At 38.4% G+C, this 22629-nt stretch overlaps 1 protein-coding gene across 3 annotated transcripts in view; it reads right to left on the bottom strand.

Moving 5' to 3' along the window:
* mrtfbb (myocardin related transcription factor Bb) overlaps positions 1-22629 on the bottom strand; it is a 79833-nt gene that overhangs the window by 15206 nt on the left and 41998 nt on the right. For 2 of the 3 annotated variants that reach the window (XM_067571086.1, XM_067571088.1), the window contains exon 5: positions 18-5607. The gene's annotated coding sequence lies outside the window, so the exon portion shown is untranslated. The remainder of the gene's footprint in view (positions 1-17; positions 5608-22629) is intronic. The other variant, XM_067571087.1, reaches the window with a different exon arrangement.

Below are 22629 nucleotides of genomic sequence, written 5' to 3'. Positions count from 1 at the left end.
GTGTAAACCAAACTCACATGTTTTGGCCACTGATTAGGCCAAGTTTTGGTCCACTCGTCGTTCTTGCACTCCTTGAGGCAGCGGCAGCAGCAGCGGCAGCAGCAGCAGCAGGGGCAGCAGGGGCTCTGGGGAGACGACTTCTAGTAGTGTAGAGGAGCGAGGCCTTCTTAGGCATTAGCCAAACATGAGCAAAAATCGACATTATTCCCTTATACGTCTATCTTTGTTTTTGTGATGGTGAGTGTGTTGAAGATAGCAAATGGAAAATCACAATATACAAAAAGTAGTGCATTGAAAAACAGGTGATCAGGTGCTCAAATAACTATAATTTTAAGTAGTAATCTGAGAGATTTTTGCTTTTGGATTCTGACAGTGTCTTCTAAATTGTCTGAATACCTACAGTATGTTCTTTATAATATTTAGACTAGCTTGTTTTGTCTTCCTGTAAAAACTTAAGCATAGTGACAGTGGGATGAGTATATTTCAATGACTCAAACATTGCACAATTTCAGTCTAGGCCTCCCCTCTAGATGAGAATCTCTGTAATTACGAGCTATGGATCCCCCCAGGGCGGACAACGCCACTCTCGTCTCTCCCATTTCCAGAGTGTACCAATTATTCTCTTTACTCTTAATGACGATGCCCCTAAAATAATGGCATGTTTACATTCACATACATATCAACAAAGTTTGGTAGTATTTAAGTGGTGTAGTAGAATAGATTACCTGGCATTAGGAAGTTACAACATCTACATGGTGAAAAGGGGCTGCAATGTTGGTATACAATGCAGTGTTGTTGGTATTGTAGGGCAATTTGTAACATGAGTCTTGAATCTCTGCCAAGAATATTGCCAGCCGTCAGAGTGCCGTTCGTGTTTAACTCCATCCCGATGCTTCTTTGTTTACACTGGTTATGTCAGTTCCAGTACACACCATCAAGGCTGTTATGCCTAGGCCTGAAAAAATATTGATGATTGCATGATGGGTGTCCATTTATTTTACTTTATGTTGTACTGTAGCATAAGTGCAGCAATTTTATTCACTGCTTCATTAATTATTATGCTAGCAAGACAGCAGACACACAGCAGTAAGCGCTGTATATCTGACTGTTTACTATTGTTCCCAATGTAAAGAGAAATACAAAGAAACACTTTGCAGTGTGGATGCAGTCGTCGCACTCAAAGTCTTGACAGGATCACACCAAAAGCCAGACTACAGCTACTATCTGAGATTAAATAAAGTTTGTACATCTTAGTTCTGTTTCACATCGTCCATGCAGGACAAATATAAAAATTCAGACACACTACTCCTCGTGCTAATTTACATTTTATGTTTAAAAAACACCAACATTTCTGGTCCATAGGTATTTCAACCAAAACGCTGTTTTTTCCCACATAAAACTTGAAGAAGTAAGAATATTTCTGTGCCTGAGTAATTCTTTTACATTTAAGTTGCTCTTTATATGTATGAAGTCAAAACTCCTGTATATGTAGAAAAATGAGAGATGATTTCTTGTGATTTTACTCGATCCAGCTTTTCTTTAGAATTGATGGCTTGTGCTGTGTCTGTATTACAGTATATTGTGCTGTTGACTAGTTTAATTACTGGACTGCATACTTAACACCTGTCATCTACTGATTGATGAGTGAACCCAAATATGGATGTAAAACTTTTTTTTAATCTCCTCCCTTTTTTAATGACAGGTCAGCTCCCAAAAAAATGTACTCATGTTGTGTGCAGTCTATTGTATATTTTAATAATAATAATGCTGTAATACTCTCCTTGAACCTAACATCCTTTGCTTATCCAACTATATTTTCCACTTATGTCATGACAGTGCATTGAAATAGAAGTGATGCATGATGTTTCTTTTGTGTAGTGAAAGATAAAAAGTACAGTGTACTGTATGATACAAAACAAAAGGCCAATATTATTACAATGTTTCCTGCAGTTATTTTTACAGATGATGTCAGATAGTTAAGTTTGCGCTGCAGCTGTGCTGTCATAATGTTGTCTTGGTGAGAAAATGCACAGAAACTCTGACACTGTGATCTAGACAGTCTCATTAGACTCCTGACCCTTGGTATCAAATTATTTTTCAGAGCCAAAAGCCACACTTCTTTTTCCCAGATAAAGTTTCTTTAAACATCAAAGCGCTTATTAAAATCAAGTCCCATGTGGGAGTTTCTAACTAGTGTAAACACAAATACTTAAAATGTACTAAATCATGCTCAACTTAATTTTGCTTACAGTACAGCAAAGCGTCAAGGTCAAACAAAATTTGATTGAGTTTAACCTCCATCACAAAAGAACAACACTAAAGGTCAAAGACACTCTCGAAAGAACTTAAGCCAAACCGCCATTTAATGGCTTTGGGAGTAACTGTCCTTTTCTGATGGTGCCTGCTGATGGGCACATTGATAATCAAGTTCAGGTGCACAATGATGAGGCAGTCATCCATACAGCCCCTTTCAGCTCACGTAGGTATTTCCTATAAAACCCAGACTGCGTCAAATTCCTTCTGGATTTTAACTGGGGTGGTTCCAGGAAGAATCCCTTGGAAGGTCTGGATAAGTCTCACATTTAAAGTAATCTAGCTGCAGGTATGCACAGAAGACAGCTCCTTCCATAACACAAAGCTCATTCTTGGCCTTCTGCGTGCTAGACGTCAGACTGAATAAGATCGATTTGACTTTAGCGAGCACATTGTTGAGCATGTGCTGCTACACCAAAGACAGATGTTCAGTTTAATCAGAATCTGCTAATCAAACTATTTTTCAAAGCTTCAGGTGTTGGGTTCTGGATGACTGATTGCAGGCTTATAAAGCACTGACATTTCAAGCTTTAGACGAGTTATTTATCATGGTAGTGAAAAGTCTGGGTCGCTGCCATGGCATTATCTTCAGCAAAGGCATTAGGCGTATCACATAACACCTGGATCTAAGTTTGGTCCAAGACAATAAACCAAGAATGTGCTTTAATGATGGGGCACAAGTCAAAATGTTCTGTATGCTGGCTGGTGCCTGAAGCCTTTAAATAGATAAAGGTATGTGATTCAAGTAGTAAATATAAGCATATATAATGATCTTGGGAGAGTCTACATGTGTTGAAAGAGGCTGCAGTAAAATTGGATATTCATTTTTCACAGGGGAGCCTCCACAACACCCACTACCATCACATCCCATGAAGGCCACTGCAGATGGTGGGAAAGCCAGAGAGAAATCCCTACAGGCCTCCAGTTTTCTTTGAAGCTGTGCTACATGCAGCTGCCACAAGAGGCTAAAAAAGGCAGGCCTGTGGCAGCAACGGCCGCATTAACATCATCACCAAAAACAAGAAATTGCACACACATCTAAGAACGTATACACATACAAACACACTTGCCCACAGGCAAACCGTGATTACACTCAAGCATGTCCAAACAGATATCATTTGTATTTGCTCTCTTAGATGAACTGCTTGAGCATGAGCAATCAGACTTACATTCCTTCCCACGTTTGAGCTTTGGCAAGAATGATAATGCCAAACCAACAAACTGTTCCACCAAGATTACTAAGCTAGGGCATACAAAAATTGTTCATTTTGTAATACAGATAAATAATGTTGCTGTCGTTGACTTGTAGTAAGTTTCTCCATGACATCCAAATACCAATGAAGCTGACTGGACTGACTTAGAACTATGACTACGACATAGTGGTGCAATATGTCCAGAAAACAGACCTGAGTCACACCAAAGCATCAGATGGATGTATTTATATGATAATATATGTGGCCTTTTGTTCAGAAGCATCCCATAAAATGTGCTTGTGGTTGATCCCTCATCTTCGGTTCATTCTTTTAGATGTACAATTGATTAAAAACTCATGGATTTTCTTAAAAAGTCATCATATCATTGACCAAGTACAGCGAAAATGCACCGATAATGATATATTACTACTGTTTCTGTAGCGTTCTCATTGTCAAAGCTGTATTTACGGTTGAGAAGAAAATTTTATACCATGTACATATGCCATTATAAGTATATCTGAGAGTTCTAGCTCTAGATAGACAGAGGTATTACACATTTTATCTATATACCTGTGAAAGGACCATGGTCAACACGGAATGAAAAATCTTTGTGAAGCAGTATGATCTCCTTGGTTGTGGCTCTTTTTGAAAATCAGTAAATAAAGAAGGGATGCATTCAGACAAAAGTCTGACTACAATGGTACAAAATCAGCTAATGGGAGTAAAAGATTTTATACGATTATTTTTACGATGTAAATTGTGAAAAAATTGACATCCAGATATCAAATCTTTCTATAAAAGCAAAAAAAAAACATGTTGTTGACAAGATGAGTATCTCTCACAGTCACTCACTTGTGTAAAATAAACTTCTGCCACAAGGGTCAGCAATTAGGTTCAAACATGGACCAGTTTTAGGATTTTTCATTGGAGGGCCATTAAGTGCTTCAGTGGAAACGCATGCCTCTATCTCTTTTTTATTTATAACCTTGTTTAGTGTTGTATCTGCGGACAGATGTCTTTCTCACATTAATAACTGATGGCTAACAGTTGCAGCTTCATTTAATACTCAGTTCGTGTTCTGTGTTGCACTTTGAGACTAGAGACGTACTTTGTTATCCACACACAGCGGCCTGCTTCATTCGTGGTTGACTGAAAGTACTGTTGTTGCTGTTACCTTGAAAAAAAAAAAAAAATGGCATCAACACACCATTTGTGTTCAACTGCCAACTATTTGTGTGCGTGAAAAATAAATGTGTTATGGTCGAATAGGCTAAAGTGTGGAATTACAATGATATTGGAATTCACACATTAAAATTTCCTTTCTGGTATGTTTATTAGATGTAATTTCAGGACCATTCACTATTCAAATAGCACGGCACAACCGCAGTTCTAATGCCTCTCCTCCTGTGGGGATAGTATAGAAGTAACATTGATTTGGATTTATAGGAGTCTTGCGTTCATTTTGTTACCTACAGTAGATTTGTGAAGAATTATATAAAAGTTTTGATGCGAATTATTAAAGTCAAAACTTCAGCTTTTGTCAGTGGACCAAATATATATACTGGAGGGTCAGATTTGGCCCACGGGACGCTATTTTCCTACCACTGATCAACCACATGAACTCAGCACTATAAAGCAGGGGCAGACTATGCTGCTAAAAATAGCTGATACTATAGCCAGAACAAGCAGTGGTGAAAAAAAGTTTTTTTTTTTTCTGTCTGGGGTATAACGGTGTCCCCACAACGTGTAAGAAAACATAATGTTACAACTACAGCGAAGGGTGGGTAACTCCTTCACACTTCCCCTCTTACATTCCCTGATTTCAACCACCAAAACTTTCCCATAAGTCTAATTAACCCTCAAGTGGCCATTATTCAGAGCGGTCGCACATAACATCAGCCCTCCCCTCTCTCTTCCTGGTTGGGCCCAGCCAGCAGCGTGCTTGGCAGGGGGTCGGTGAGGGGTCGACCACGGACAGAAATAACCTCTTGTTTGCTCACTGGCATGCTGCAACTCGTGGTGTTGTTCTGGGAGCCAGACAGGGACTGTTGAGTATCATAGTAGATCCTAAAATCCAGTGTTCTTGATCTGAGGGTGGCAGCTTCAAGAAAATAGAAAAAGGAGGAAACGTGTGAATTTTAAGCTGCAATAAAGTGATCTTTTGAAAAACACTTACTTTAACAACGTTGTTAAGGCTGCAAAGTGCTTTAAATTAGTATGTATGTTGCTGTTATCTGTCCACAGTTGATGAATGCAGAGGGGAAGAGAAGATGTTTAAGATGTTCTTATCTTAAGTAGGACTGCAAGTGGACTGCTTGTAGACTGCTAAGCCATGTTATACTTTATGTAATATAATCACAGGCATGCAGCACTGTTGACTCAAGGGGAAAGCTTCTTACTTTATGTCAGTTATAGTCCTCTCATTGAATTAGATCTATGTGCTTTTAATTCTAATTACATTAGCAGAAACCTGGTTTTAGCATTTGGCAGACTGGTGTGATGATGTCAACAGACAAACTGAGAGTTTTGGAGTTCCTGAAGTGTGAAAAAAGTAATTACTCCAAATAACTGTGAATGCACCAACTTAGAGAGGCATAGAGCCAGCATTTGGCACCATATAACTTTTCCATGCCTGCTTATTCGGTTTGGAATATTAGGAAATTGGAACAGTTTGGAGACGTGTGGTTATCTTAATTTCGAGGGCCTAAATCCAGACTCTCTGAACTCTCTGACAATACACTCTACATCAGCATTTACCGAGTGGTATGCTTGCAATTTTGTTGTGTCCCCGGAAAAAGATTGGGAATAACATTTGTCATTGGAATAACAGGTAATAATAACACCGTAACCATGGCCTCAGCCTCAAGAGAGACGGACAGTCAGAGCAGCGGGCTGCGAGAACACAGTCCAGACCACAAGGGAAGCATTAACTGCCCTATAAATGCCAGGAATATAAAGTGTGCAGTGTTGTTTTCAAATGGGTATAATGCAGCCTATACAATGAAGGCAGCAAGAGGTAAAATAAAAGACACATTGATTATCACGCAAATATACTTTATCCCGGCAGAAATGTGGCATGAAAGTGTGACAAAAAGTCCTTTTGAAGATGCATATCAGAAGTAAAATATGATGCATTGCACTAGGGTGCATTTTAGTGCAAAGCTGAAAACTAAAAGGTCACCGAAGACTTCTCCCTTTTTTTGTCTGTCAGATATGCACGCTCTCTTCATCCACTGTCATCTCCCTGCAACTGATTTACTTCCTGACTCAGCTATGGGAAACAGTGAAGTTACCCTGATTACAGACATTTCCTTCCTCCACCATTCACAGCAATGCCTGGAATGGCTGCAGTATTTACTCAGGCCTGAAGCGCTAAACTCCAGATCCCACACCCACATGGCATATGCATCATGGGCTACAAAGGCCAAGGGTTCCTGGGAGAGTAGTCCTCCACAATCCAGACACAAATGATGATCTTCTTTAGCAAGAGTCTGTTAACAATCAAAATAAAAAGAGACGTGTTTTGTTGTTTGTACATTTTGAATTGTCACAAACAATCAAGTGAATTCACCCGCTGCAGAAACGTGGAACAGCTTGGAGTGCTGAACATAATTAAAGAAGGACTGGATTTCTTCACACTCTCACTATGAGAGTGTGCAGTGTTTATCGAAATATGTTCATCATTACAAGTTTCTCCATGTGCTTAGTGAAAATCTCACCACAGGGAGGCACTAAGAGCTGATGTTTCTTTTTGTTTGTGAAGAAGTCAAACACTATTAGGTTTATAATATATACAGGTACATCAGACATATTCTCCTCCCTCATGATGAGTGATTCTTGTAGGCTAAGTAAGATTCGTCTTTACAACCATAATCTGAGTTATAATAGAGAAGAATTTACTATAGAGATATTTTTCAGAAGATTGAAATGTCTGTGAAGAAAGGTCTTAACATTCATTGTCACATTTTACCTTTTATCTAAAACCTTTTGACTAAAACATTTAGGAACAATTCCTTACTTCACATCTTTTTGAACCCCTGTGCTCTACTCTATTCATATATATATATATATATTCACAACAAATATAACACCGTCTGTTTTGTGAAGTGTGAAACTCAGCATCATAAAAGGGTCGAAAATTTGCGTTATGTAGAGATGAAATTAAGCTACAACTGGCTGAGAAAGATACGGTTATCATAGAAATAGTACAGATTGATACAGACTAGCAAATAAAATCACTTAAGCCAAGTGCCAAGTGAGAGCTCCACAGATAACTATCGCCATCTAGTGTAATTATAAGGGATGGTTCAAGGTGTCTTCATCCATTTTCCTGCATAATGTAATCACACAGGTATCTTCCTTTCATTTCCAAACAGGCAGAGGAGTGAGGAGTGAGGAGGGAGCCATCAGCACTGCCCTCTTTTCACTCAGGATGCATAAGTGCCCCTCACAGACAGACATAATAACATTGGTTATATAAATGGCTGATATTTTTAATGCTGATTTTGTTTTAGTGAGGACTGAAAGCAAAAAACAGCTGCAGCTTATTAGCTTCTCTACCCATCAGAGACACTATAACAGAAAGAGCCAAATACATTATTCATTCTGCTATTTAAATTAGCATGATAAGCAATCATGTAATATCACCTGCGGTCTTTTTGGAAAGTATCAGATAAAGTCTGGACTGTCTCCCAAAACAAGGAGGCATAAATAAACAGCTGCGGTGTTTCTGTACACTGTGCATCTTGGCCAGATTGCACTTCAAACTTCTGCACAAGTATCATCAGTGCTCAAACTGGCATGTCTGGCCAAGATGGGCCACTTGACAGTTTGCACACCAAACACATTTCTTGATCCGGTGGCGGTGGAGCTGAACTTGAAGATTATTTTACATCTTGTAAACAAGCGATAAAGACTCTGCATTTCACAACACCAGATAATTTGTTTTCTTTATGTAATCAAAAATAGATAAAAAAATACACTGCTCACCTCGTATCAGACTTAGCTGAGGTGCTTGAGCTAAAAAAATATCAAACTGAATGAAAAAAGCAACCGCACACTCAAATCTGTGCAAGGATCTTTTTTAATTAGCGAGCTTTCGGTCAGAGACTTTCTTCAAGGCATGAACAGGTAGCAAGTGGATGTAACACCGTGAACAAACACCTTGCTGTCTCACAGAGGATTTCTCTGAAAGATATTCACAGATGAAATCATCAAACTATAGGAGGCTGAGATTATATCCTTTATAATGAGACGGTGAAGCAGTTCGATAGGGAGTTATCTTTTAAATAGTTTGGCTTTTAAGGATCCAATTCACCCTAAACCTCAAGTAATTGGTCACAAAAACACTTCAAAGATTGGTTTGCATAGACAAATGAACATAACAGATTAAATTAATTAAAAGAAACAAACATATTTTTACCTCCCCCTGTTACTAGCCTAAATTTAATCATGGACAGACATAGGGGGCCAGTGAAGTCTTTATGAGCTGCAGCTTGTCAGTTGGCTCCTTTGAATTATATCTGAAGTGTTGCTTCAGTACCACACAGCGATCATTTTAAAAATCACATCTTTTCAGTCCATATGCCCTCCATCAGCTCTGTCCCAAATATAGAGCTAAGTATGAAGCTACAAGAGTGTGATAATATTAGTCAGTGATTGTCTCCCTTGGAGGCGAATCGTTGGAGTGAATCCATCATGATTCTGCAGGATGTTATCTGCTCTGAAATGTCCAACCATATTAATATAACGGGTGCTGAGGTACTCATGGACAAGATAATTCAATTTAATTTTACATTTGCATTTATTTCACTCATTTCAATATATTATCTGTACTAAGTGTGAAGGGTTAGGATAAAAAGTTTTTCTGATGTACATATTTAAGTCAGCGTAACTTCTATTTTCAGAAGGGATTTTATAAACTGGGGGGTGGATGTCAGTTCCTCTCAGATCACTTTGCTTCTTCACATCAAACACAACATCATAGCAATGAGTCTTTAGTAATACTGATGCTTCTACTTTCTCATCAGTGTCTAAATAAACTAATGTAATAATATCAAACTAAGTGGCAATTTGTTGCCCCATAGCCGCATGTGCGCCCGACAGAGTATGAAAGTAGAAGTCAGGGAATATTAGGCTTTTGTTGAATGAAGAGTATGTGCAAAATATAAAATGTTAGTCAGACACAATTCAGCTGTTACTATTTAACTTTATCATGTTGCTGTAGTGCCACCTGCAGGGAAAATGTTGTGAAATTCGGAGAAAAATTGTTGTGGCATTTTCTGTCAAAAAGGCCAAGTCTACAAAATTATACAAAAATACAACCAGCTGGAAAATGATGTGGAAAAATAAACACATGAATGACTTCATGTGTTTATTTTGTAAGACAGACTCCTCAAAACTGGGAATGGGTATGGTAGTTTGTTAATGGCCACATGGTGGCACAACTGAGTCCAGATTCACATCAAAAACAAACTTGCTCCTTGGCCAGTGGCCTTCATTTTTTTTCATCAAATTTCACTGAAATCTGTCAAGTTTTTTTTTTTTTTTAATCTTGTTTTTGAAGCAAACTGAACTGAAAACATTAAGTCCTTGGAGGAGATAATTAGGAGTTCTGAGGAGAAAAACACACTAAGCTGAAATCAACATGCAGCAAACATCAGGCAACAACAAACCTTATGATCAATTAGTTTCAGCTAATTGTAGCCTGTTTGAATTCTCCTGCTGCTTTGTCCAAACCCTCACACTGTTTACTCTTAAAGTCCACATGCTTTTTAATCTGAGAAAAAAAATGTAAAACAAGTCACTGTATTCTAAGGAAAAGCAGCAAAACATACTGTATCTGCAAAGGTGTTTTATATTTCCTGCTTTTTTTCAAGCACCTACACATGAACATGATAAACAAAAAGTATAACTGAAGTGCAACTGATGTTTCAATATCCCTTTCTATTGCTAAAACCAATCAGTCAGGATAGAGCTGTTTTACAGATTTTGTTTTAAAAGTCACCCACCAATAGGCAGCCCTCAGTCCTGTTGTTTTCTAAAAACAATCAGGCTAAACTCTTAATTGAATGAGTAGCTTGATTAGTCATTTCGTTTTTCAAACAGCATGTTGTTCTCAGTTTAGCTGCACTGAAGTCCTCGGAGTCCGCAGCAATGATTAAGACCTATACAAATAAACCAGCCGTGGCTTGACTCTCACTGAAATTAAATGTCAAAACAATTTGAGAGGTGGGACACTGTCATTTCGCAAAAAACTTCACTGGAGCCACCAAGGCTTCTGAGCGCTATCATCTGGAGAAGCATGACATTTGTTTTAAATAGATAAGAGTTGAAGGGTTGATATGAACTCCCCCTGGGTGCAGTAGCTGAAAAGCTTATTAGCCCCTTCTCTTTTTTTTCCCATCAATGGCATTTAGTTTAACCCAACTTTGACACAAAAGAGCACACTCAAATGAAAATTAAACAGCTATTAGTTTATGTATTGGGCTGATTGTAAAAGGGTTTCTCTGTTTTGTTTGCTATTGCAAACTGCTAGTTAAGCAGTAAACAATCCACTCATGTCAATGCCGCTTTCTGAAGAGCCGTACTCGCATATTAAAAACAACACAAGCAATTACACAATTAAAAACCCATAAAATAATGATAGTAAGCTGCATAGATTTGTCCAGTAAATCTGTGCACCGGTTTTCAAATTTGAGTTATTGTTTTTTGAAAGCCTGCAAATTATTCTGCAAATTCCAAAATGGGAATTTGGTTTGTTTCCTTTCAGGCTTGTTTGGCTGATTCCAGATAATTGCACCTCATACAAAAGAGAAGCATTTTTGTCTGTGGAGGTTTCCAGGAGAGGTCGGACCCGTTTCTAATAAGCCTTAATTGTCTGAACTTATGACCGGTGGATGAGCCCACCTAAGGAGCTCAGTGTGATGCAGAATTAAAGAAAACTATCAATACATTCATGTTTAGTTCTGTACATAATGGTGTCAAATCAACCAGTTTCAAAAGTCTTCAAAAATGAGTCTTTATACGGTCAATGAAATACATATCATCTTTATATTTAGTCACATATACAACACATACTAAAAAAGAATAATAATCGATAGTGAATTTGTTATTCATGTATTCATGTTTAAGTAGTTGGAGAGTGAGTGGAATCAGACTCACGGTTGATATGCGAGTCTGATTCTTGAGTGTAATGGTACACAAATATGTGAGCGCTGTCAGGAGAAAGCTACATAAAAACACCCCTTTTAGTGAAAATTTATAGCTGCGATACCAAAAGTTGTCAGTTTCAATTCAGCTCCACCGAACGACTTGGGCAATAAAGCTGTGAAAATATTGGGCAGGAAAGGGAAAGGCGTAAAGAGATATACGACTCAGGGAAAGTATATTTGCGGAGAGAAAGAAAACAGCAGCAAAATAAATGTCCGTCCGTACCTCTGTGAAATACCACTTTGACAGGAGCTCAGGCGAAGAAAAGCACAACAAAAATGGAAAAGTCTTCTGGCCTTGACACAAATTGGGTAGCTTGATGTTGTCAAAATAGTGTCACAAACCAATGCGTTGAAATGTGGCGGCAGCATCACCAGCTCATTAAAACAAGCAAACATAACTCAACATGATTTACCATTTATGAAAGACAAATATGCAAAAACTAGTGTCAGATTTTACTTGATGATTGTGGCCGTGCTGAAAAGGAGACAAACAAAGACATAAACATGGAGCAAAAACACTACCGACAACTGAAAGGTATTTAAGTGTACTGAAAATTCAGTTGAAATATATATCAGCTCATTGTGTGTTAACGCGACTGTCTGCAGATCTGGATGTTTTCAGATACTATTTGTAGATGATGATAGGCACACCTGAGACTTTCCCTCAAAGGTCAAATTTAGCCCCAATTTGATTTGAGAAAGCCAGCCAAGTGTCTGCTCTCTCTCTCTCTCTCTCTCTCTCTGTGTGTGTGTGTGTGTGTGTGTGTGTGCCTGCCAAATTCTCCCAGAGTGCATGTTAGGGAGATCAGCTTTGCTCCAGTAAAATGTGTGGGCTGAAAATAGGCCTGATCGAAGAATAGTGTTTCATATTACATTGCACAGGAGACCCATGCAGCTAAAGCTCTTACTGATGTCCTCTTCAGGTCTCTAGACTGAGGTCTCCACTTCTCCTGAACAGCACACAGTAGACTCTTATAGGACACCGGTCAAGGTCACATTATCACCACACTCAACTAGTCGAAGCCGAGGGCAGTGAAATGCACAAATATTAAACGTTCTGTCCCAGAGAGCCTCAATTAATGGATTATGTCAACTTTATTGTTTGTGTTGTTGTTTTTTTTGGCTCATGGCCTTAAATAGTAATATATTATTTTTAGGTTATTATAGTAATATAACATATTTCTTTGTTTTGTTGTACTACGAATGTTTAAGTTATGAGTTTATTATTTCTCAAGTCTACATTGTGAGTCATAAACATTTTGGTCCCTTGAGCAACACAGTTCCTGTTTTTTTTTGTGGCAATGTTTTTCTTTTTGTATTTAAATTTATCATCCGAGTATGACTTTGCCTCTTATGCTTGTGCCTTGAAAGCCATTAAAAATAATCAAAGAAGCCACAAGCACCATAAACATAGTAATGGGCATTTAGTGGGCAGGCCCACCTGGGAGCGGACTGGATGGACATTATTGCTACAGTTGAGTCACAGTTATCTGGGATGTGCGCCAAGGCTGGCAGCCCAGTGCTGGATATCTCTGCTGTGGCAGGTCCACAGTTTTCTCCCTCCAAGCAGCTAATGTACCCACCACCAAAAGCATTACCACTCCCCCCACCCACCCCCATCCACAAGACCCACATATCTGGGTCTTTCACACATAATGCTTCGCCTGCAGCAAGAATGTTTTTGAAAGGCAAGGTGAATAGTCAATGACATCTAAAGATAACCACCTTCAGCTAAGTGATTCTGGAAATGGAGCAAAAAAACCCATTCTAAACAGAAAAAGCCACAAGTGTAAATCTTTTTTGTTCTACTGAACTTTTGAATAAGTGGCAGTGGGGTGTCCTGGGTTAGTGGTGTGTGACTTCTAAACTTAATGCCATAGATTTGAAACCAGCCAGTTTTTCCTTTCCTTTGTCTTGCTGTAATGTGTACTGTCCAAATATAATCTTCACTACAAGTTGCAATGTATTTCTTTGAACTGTACATGCCAAAGCATTTAGGACAAAGTAGGCTGTAATCAAATAACATTCAATTGTGGTATAACATAGCTATAAAGCCTCTCAGATGTTGTCAGCAATATAAGACACACAGTAGTTATGATTTGAAAGTTGTATCATGAAGCAAAACAACCAGGAGTGAAAAGCTAGACTGAAGCAGTCAGACAAGCATTCATACTCCCAGTGGTCAGGAGGCTCATTATCCCCTGTGAAGCTCACATAGTTAGAGGAAAAGTGAACTCTCATCCCGCTATAATGAGTCTGGCATTCCACTAGAGACTTTGGCATTAAACTGGCCAACTTGGATTGAGGCAACCACCCTGTTGCTCTGCTGCTGACTGAGAGAGGTGCCTCTGGCGTCCTTGGATGGGCTGTTAGGTATCTACTGCCAGGCATCATTGCTTCCACTGCTCTGTGTGGTGCAGGCTGACCTCACTTTCACCAAGCATGCTAGATTTTTCTGTTAAGGTCTCTCTGACTTAGTCAAATGCTTGGTTGTTGTCGAATCTTGGTATCTTAGTAAAGTATTTAAATGGAAACTTCAGTGTTTTTCAACCTCGACCCTTGTTTCCCATCTTTTTGTACTAAGTGCCTAATGGGGACAGCAATTTTGGAGCTTGTTTTTGCCATTGACAGGCTCAGATCGTTATTATAAGTGTCTGATAACATTATAGAAAGGACCGTACAGAGAAATAAAACGTTCTTCTTTACCTTTTGCTTGATCTTGTCTGTTCATTATTGTGTCTCACCAAGTCTCATTCAACGAGAAGTCTCATTCTGAAATCTTGCGAGAGTTGAGTTGTTGTCAAAATCAGCTAAATAGTCAGCCTTGACTTTGATAATCTTCTCGATAACATTAAGCTATGTTTTCTGTACTCCAAAACAACAAACTCCTCCCAGCTCTCCAACTCTGTCATTACTGAATATCTAGCTGAGTTCGACAACAACTCAACTCTTGTGAGAATTCAGAGCAAGACTTCTCCTTGGGCGAGACTTGGTAATCAAAAAATTGGTCACTTAGACACAAAAAGATGGGAAAATAGGATCCAGGTTGAAAAATACCAAAGTTTCCCTTCAAGAAGAAAATGAGGAGACTGGTAGAATTCACTGTTACAGAACACACTTCTTTCTTTGTTCCTTTTCTTTATAATCCAACTGACTCCCTGGGTATTTGTAACTCATCAGCTACCTGTTTTCTACAAAGGCAGAAAACAGTTGGATTCCCAACAGTCATGACAGCAACCTTACCTGCTTTTTGTGTAATAGGTTGTCATGTCTCCTTTGTCTTTTGAGGAGGAAAGCATCCTCAATTTTTTAGAGTTTAATTGTTTTTGGTTACAGTTTGTTGACTGATGTTTGACTTTTCCTGGCTAAAGCACTTTTCTCCATCAGATATTCTTTTTCAGAGATGTTTTTTTTTTTGTTGCTCTTTGCTATTACTACTTATGCTATTTAAATGCTTTTTACTGTGGGTCTAGCTTCTGTTTTCCCAGATTTTATTTGTATCCAACAACTGCTGCTATGCCATACTCACAGTTAGTGAGCTGTATATTGTATATTTAAACGAAAATCTTGATATTCAAATGTCATTGTACTCTTAGTTAAAAATAGAAAATAGACATTTTAATTGATATGTGATCAAAAAGTATTTCATGCACTGCACAGCATAAATATAATGAGAAGAGAAGAGAAGAGAAGAGAAGAGAAGAGAAGAGAAGAGAAGAGAAGAGAAATTTCTAAAATAGCAATTTCTACAAAAAACATCAAGTGCCCAAAAGTTTCTCATAACACTCTATTTATCACGAGCTTTAAACTCAGTAAGAGTTTGAAGTCTTTTCAGTGGCTATTTCCAGCTTTAGAGGAGCCAAACATTATGAAGTCTTTCTTGTCTTTATCAGTACAGGACAGTATGAGCAGACAGACCAGCAGGTATACTAGTGACCAAACACTTCTGCGAAGTTCAACTGTTTCATCATTTCTGGGTTGACTTTTTTCCCCCCAATTTCACAGAGCAGCATCTGTATGAGACTGTTAGCATGAAGAGTGACCATTGTACAGTGTACTTTGGTTCGTGTGACAATGAAATTTCACAAGAGCTGAAGAGAAAAGTGTGCATACAGATTACAGCATCTAAAGTATCACGATAAACTGTGCATAAATCTTATAACAACGTGTGTTAGAAATGTATGATGTAAAATAACATACTACAGAAGCAGAGCTCTGTCCTACTTCTGCAATATGAATAACTTTTCCTATTTCTCATCATCTCACCACAAAAAGGTCACTTCATCTGAAACCCTCTCAGCTGGGTGCTTAACTAATCAGATCTCGTTCGGCTTCTTTCTGCTTTGGGAAGACTTTTTCTAAAAGACACTCAATTTTACACGCTCAATTCCCAAAGTTTGTCTCAACCATAGAAAGACATCAGTGTTAAATCTGGAAAATGCTTTGGACCATGGTGAACTGCCAGTCCTGCTTGTGATTGGTTCGGACTACACAAAAACCAAACTGCATTTTTCTTTGCGACATAGTTTGAACTCAATTTCCAGAAGAGACACTGGAAACACAATAAGAAATAAGCGATTGGGGAAACAGGCCACTTTGACAGCAGTGATTACAGTGAAGACGAACCAAACTCAATTATGCTGCTTTGCTACATGTGCTCTCAGGAGCTTGTGTAAAAATTGAAATGTACAAACAATACATCTTAGGGCAATGATATTCAAAAATCCAGTTTCCAACAGAGTAGTGACCTTGAAGCTCATACTACTTTCTTACTTTTGATTCTTCTTTTTTATCTGCAGGAAATCTCAAAGTAATATGCTGCAGCTGTAGTATCAGGTCATGAAATACTTTGCACAGTACATTGTGCTATCAGGTCTGTCTCACTAATGGTCATCCTGGCTATTTTTTTCTGTTACCATGACAACATTTCTCTGCACTCCTCTGCCTCTTGATTGTGTAGAAAATGAACAAGAAGACAAAGGGAAAAATGTCAGAGTCTGAGAAGCGGTGATTGAACACAGACGAACCGTCACCGCTGACTGGCCTACTTTGTCTACAAATTGCTTAAAGGCTCAGCTTGATGTGTGTGAGATGTTGCATATCTCACCAATTTTAGTCTTGGTGTTCTCAGCTATCTATAGTCATAGAAAAGTGTGTCGCTTCATCTCATAGGCCAATCCTTCATTGTCATCCTACATTAATAAAACCAGTCACATGGTGTGAAACTCAGGTCTGGTTTTAAAGGTTCAGTTGGAGGTGCTACCAAACCTTGAAATCTCATACAGTGGTGTGCTGTCAGCAGCATTTTGTGGTTCACCCTTAAAGTTTTAGACAGAAGAGATAGGTCTAATCTTCCCACAATCCCCCAGTGCTTTCTATAACTAGGACAAAAGTGAATGGAAAACAAGCAGACTGGCTATTCACCTGGGCTCTCTCTGGGTCCAAAATCCCTAAATGAAAGCTTACAGCAGTTTGACCAACAATAGTCTGACTTGATCAACAGTCCTCAGCACCTGTTAGCCTGAGGAGGAAGGTAAATATGAAGGCCATGGCCCATATTTACCATGCATCTCAGTATCCTTCCTAGCTATCACGCTGGAAATTAAACTGGGAATAAAAACAGCTTTACTCAGAGATTAAATGGTTGTGCATGTTTCTTAAGAGTTGTCAAATGGCCATAACTATCCTTGGCAGTGGCCAATCATCAGATGTGCTTTTTCTACAACTGAGTTGCTGAAATGTTTGCTGGTGCAACTTTGGTTCACTAGTGCTCAACTGGTTCTCAACCCAACTGGTCAAAGCAGATGGTTGCCCACCTAGATCCCGGTTCTGCTTGAGGTTTCTTCCTGTTAAAGGAGAGTTTTTCCTTGCCGCTGTGGCCAAGTGGTGCTCAGGAGGGAATGTTGGGTCTCTGTAAATTAAAGAGTATGGTCTAGCCCTGCTCTATGTGAAAAATGCCCTGAGATGACTTTTGTTGTGATTTGGCGCTATATAAATAAATTGAATTGAATTGGTGTTACATAAATCATTGTGCCCTGTGACAGTGTATTAACCAAGTGGCAACTACCATGGTTTTAGGCCATATTTAGACCAAATCACACAGTGCAGCGAAAACACCAGTCGTCCCATTCATTTGAATGGGGGTGGTGCGATTTGGCTGTGGGTGTTTTGGCCGCAGTGGTGCTGCACTGGACTGAGGCTGGAAAGTTAAACCAGAGTCAACTTTTGGAGAAATGCAACCTGACGTCACTGTGACAGAAGGCCAATGCGGAAGTACCTTAAAGTGCAATGTCACTGATGGCTCCAATCCACTCCCCTTCAAAAAGCGTCAACTTCTCTCTAGAAATACTAAGTCAATCATATTTTTTCAACGAGTCATTAAAGTCTCAATTGCTAAATTGGGGTCCTCTAATAAGTGTAATAGTGGTCATTTTGGAAATTATTGCTCCCTGGCTCTGGGACTCTCACTGAGTCAGACTTTTGTTGTAATATTTTGGTAAGTTTAATGTTACTTGATTACAATACCTGCCCTGTTAGCACATTAGCCCAAGTGTGCACTGCACAGTGTTTCCAGTAAGCTAGCCCCAAGGTAGTGGGGCGTGTTTCCAGAGCATGAAAGGCAAAACCCCACACTCCTTATTTGGAAGGTCCTGGCTCCAAACGGAAAAGATGGCGCAGACCATAAGCTGCAACTCTGGGCTTCAAAGTGGCTCCATCTATATGTCTATCCATATGTCTATCTTTATATACAGTCTATGGTATTAACTTATTAACCAGGGCATGGATACATTTTCAAATGCCTATCTAATCCAGTACAGTGCAAATCAGTTTTGGTTGCATGTTTCAAATTAAACAGTGTTTTCTTGCAAATAAATTTGTGTTACATTCAGCGTCACTCACCAAAATGCATTTTTATGTATAATTGATGCCTTACAAATGTTTTGACTTTGCAAGACAAGAAAATTTTGAAAACCGCATTGTTTACATCCATGTTTACAAGTTTGTAGTCTTCTTCGCTGCTTTCAATGCTTGTGCATTGCTACGTTTATTTGTCTGCAACTGTTGATCAGTGGAACAGCATTAAAACCAGCAACAGGAATGTGTATCACATCCAACATATGCTTAAAAGCATGATACAAACATAAAAGGATCTCATTTGGAAAAGCATTGATCCATAGCGCTACTAATGGTCAAAAACTCCACAAGATACCTTTAAAGCGAATGTAGATCAGGACTAGATTAACCAGTCCTAGATAGAAAGATTATACCCTTTTCCTTGCCTCTTTAATCGTGTTTGTATCTACTCTCACTACACATGTCGTCTCACATTAGAACAATGAGTGGTTCATACAGTATCAAGAGAATCTGGAGATGAAAAGAAACCACAGAGTTGATAAAGTCAAATCAGAAGGTCATGTACATTTGCTTGTGTGTCTCACTTTGAAGTGGAATGCTTCAAGCCACGCCAGCATAAATAACTCATACAGCTGTGAGGCCGTAACACTGGGGTCACATGACAGGACTGGCTGCATAACACCTACTGCTTTATACTGGTCCCGCAACCTGTTTCACAGGAATTCTATTGTGACTTAAATCCTTTAAAACAATGAAATGTGCCAGAAATTTAATCAGAAAATGACTGAAATGTTTAATTTGACACAAATTAACAAGAAGTAGCTTATATAACTGAATGGTACTTTGGTCATCAAGTGTCCTAAAAACCTTTCCAAACACTGTGATAATAGAGCATGATGCAGCAATGAACAGTGATATTTCAGAATGGGAAAGGTCAGCGTGCTAACTGCAAGACTTCCCCAGAGAAATATTTGCTACTAGTTTATACCATCATAGCTCTATTTTTGGTGATTTTCATATTTTTACTTAAAGTAAAATATTACTGTAGGTGGTTGTCAATGAATTTACAATATGTTCTACTTATCTCTACTGAAAACTTCATGGTACTACACATAAACAGTACACACAACAAATTTATTTTCGGTAAAACACTGCAACTGGTCAACAGAAAATTACTAGGTGGATGTTTACAGGGAGGGATCCTGTATGTCCAGTATGAAATCAAATAATTAGTTATTTCTTGAGTAGAGGGATTGTGTATTAATCTTTAGGGAGAAAATAAGGACCTACTTGTCAAGTCAGAATGTTATATAACCTTATTCTGTAAATTACACCTTTGAAAATTTGATTCCTGTCAACCTGTTCAACACATTGATGTTAAAAGCCATTGCTTACAAAGAACAGATAAATATAGAGCCCTAATGAGCAGAATTAGACTTGACTGACCTGGAATACAAGCAGGCAAAGAAGACAGATGTAATAGATGCAGTTTTAGTGTAGATCAAAGCCTTTGTCAAAGTCAAGTTAAAATTTCGAATATTCAGCTTTTCCCACTATTAAGATAACTGAAGTAACGTCAAAACCTCTTCAGTATACTGTCACACAATTGACACTGGATGTAAATGCTAATGTGATTCACCATACATGTCTTTCACAGTTTTGACTGCACCATCGCAGACTGTAATCTAGTCTAACATTTTAATTGGCCTGATCCTTTAGTCTATACAAAAGTGGAAGTATAATTAAAGACCTTGGGACTACCCGCTTAAAGGATACACAATTTTTCAGGTCTGTCCTAAAACAAGCGTCAGGTACCCAAATGAACATTGGCACATTGCTGCAATCATTCCTCTTATTCATACTGACCATTAAGGGATCCCTTCATAATGCACTTTCAATGTAATTATGGGGGACAAAATCCACAGCCCTCCTTTCTGTGCAAAGATGTATTTAAAAGTTTACTTGAAGCTAATATGAGGCTTCAGCTTCCCACATAAGTCAAATCAAGTCAATATATTTCAAAGTTACAGTCTTTTTAGTGCCTGTAGTGCCACAACCCCATACAAAGGGCAGAAGATTGTATTTGGCACTGGAAATCTTTAAAGGGATGTTACAAAAAGCAAGTCAGCAGTCTGGAGCATGTGCACAAAAAGGTGATATTTATGAACAAAAATATTAATCAAACAGAGGTAAAAAATAAACTCTGGGATATTCATCAAATAACTTAAACCAAAGCAAACAAACAAAGAAAATCTGCAGCTTCACAGCAAGCTGCTAGTTACTCTCTTCCCTACTCCGTCTCAACTAACCAGTGACTGGCCTTTTAGCTTCTCAGCCACACCTAACTGGAACGTACCATCTACTCAGGTTACCATAGGGTGAGCTAGACTGATACCAAGCCCTCAAAACATACAGAACAACACTGATATAGAATTTCTACTACTGCTGACAATCACAATTTCCGATGGTTACACACACACACAGCTATGAGTGCACCAAATTATACAGAATGTCATTTACTACAGAACATTTTTATCCTTCCTTCCTCAACTTGATAGTGTAGTGACTCACTGCTTAGTGCAGCTAATGATGCACACCTGTTGCCACTACCACTGATTAAGCAGATGATCTGAATTACCATCACAAAACTCTCAAAGAATAATCACAGCAGGACTGAAGTCCTTTGACTAAAATATAACATTGTGAAACAAAAAATACTCAGCTGAAACCCGTATTCCATTATTTGTGTAACATGACTAATAAATTAACAGAAATACTGGACTGAAATTAGTGATTTAACACAGAAACATTAATGTTGGGAACCGAATCCCAGTGAAGAGGGAGAGGATCAGTGCTGAAGTCCCTCTTTTTGTTACGATCCTTCCACTGCAGCTCAACAGGAAAACACTGTCCGTTAAGACAAGAGGGATTTCTTTTACTAAAAACACTGTAGCTGTGAAAGATATCCACTTTATTTGACTAACTCAGATGGCTGAAGCCTCATATTATCTTTAGATAAACATTTAAATACCTTTTTGCTCAAAACTATGACTGTGGATTTTGTCCCCCATCACTTACATTATAAGCACAGAGGGGATCTTCTCTTGGCCAGTATGAACAGGAGAAATGATTACAGCAAGCAGAACCTCTTTCAATGATCATATGAGAACCTGACTGTAGTTTTAAAATAGATTTGAAAAATTGTGAACCCATTCTTTAAGGAATACAGTACAGAAAATGCTCTATTTTCAGCCAAATTGTGAAAATTAATATAAATTTCTAATATATACAGCATTATTTAGGAGTACTGATTTTATTACTTTTGGCAAACAACAATATATAATATGAATTCCTTACTATTTGCAGTAACAAAATAAATCATAACACACTAATATCACAATATCCATACAGGTGGGTTTCTTTCAGGGAGGAATCTCCGCCAGCACATTGGAGCTACAGACTAATTTTTTGTCTCACAGTCTTATTACTCAAATGTAACAGAAAGGGATTACATTAAAATTCCCCACTGTGTGAGCATTTAATTAGGCTCCCTCTCTGTCAGAGCAGAATTATAGCACTCTCGTCTGCCCACCTGCTCCCACCCAAAGGATGGCACAGAATGAAAAACTTTTGGCAAGATCTACAAGAGTCATGCAGCTGTCAGTTGTGCTGTGTAGTGCAAAATGTTGAAATTTTGCTATTTGATAACATAAGTCTCTGAGCAGTCTTGCAAAAAGTATGTTACATTTTTCTGCTTCAAAAACCCTTTATCGGGGCATAAATAAAACCGACTATAATTAATTTTAAGATTTCATTTACAGGCAGAGCTAAAAATAAGACTATTTTTTGTTGTTTTTGTGGATGATGTATGACAATTGGAAGTACTCCACATAACGAAGCTGTAAAGAACTAGTTTTTTTTCTGTATTGTATGAGTGGTGGTGACTCATCATTTGTTCACAGGGTGTAAATAACACTGACCAGCTCTACAGTGAGAATGCTGAGCTGGTGGAGGGTATAAACAGCAACAAAACTATAACATATTTATTTCACCTG

Source organism: Thunnus thynnus, chromosome 17, assembly GCF_963924715.1.
Source record: "Thunnus thynnus chromosome 17, fThuThy2.1, whole genome shotgun sequence".
Taxonomy (NCBI): Eukaryota; Metazoa; Chordata; class Actinopteri; order Scombriformes; family Scombridae; genus Thunnus; species Thunnus thynnus.
Note: the sequence above shows the minus strand (reverse complement) of the source record. Positions and strands in the feature narration are given on the sequence as shown.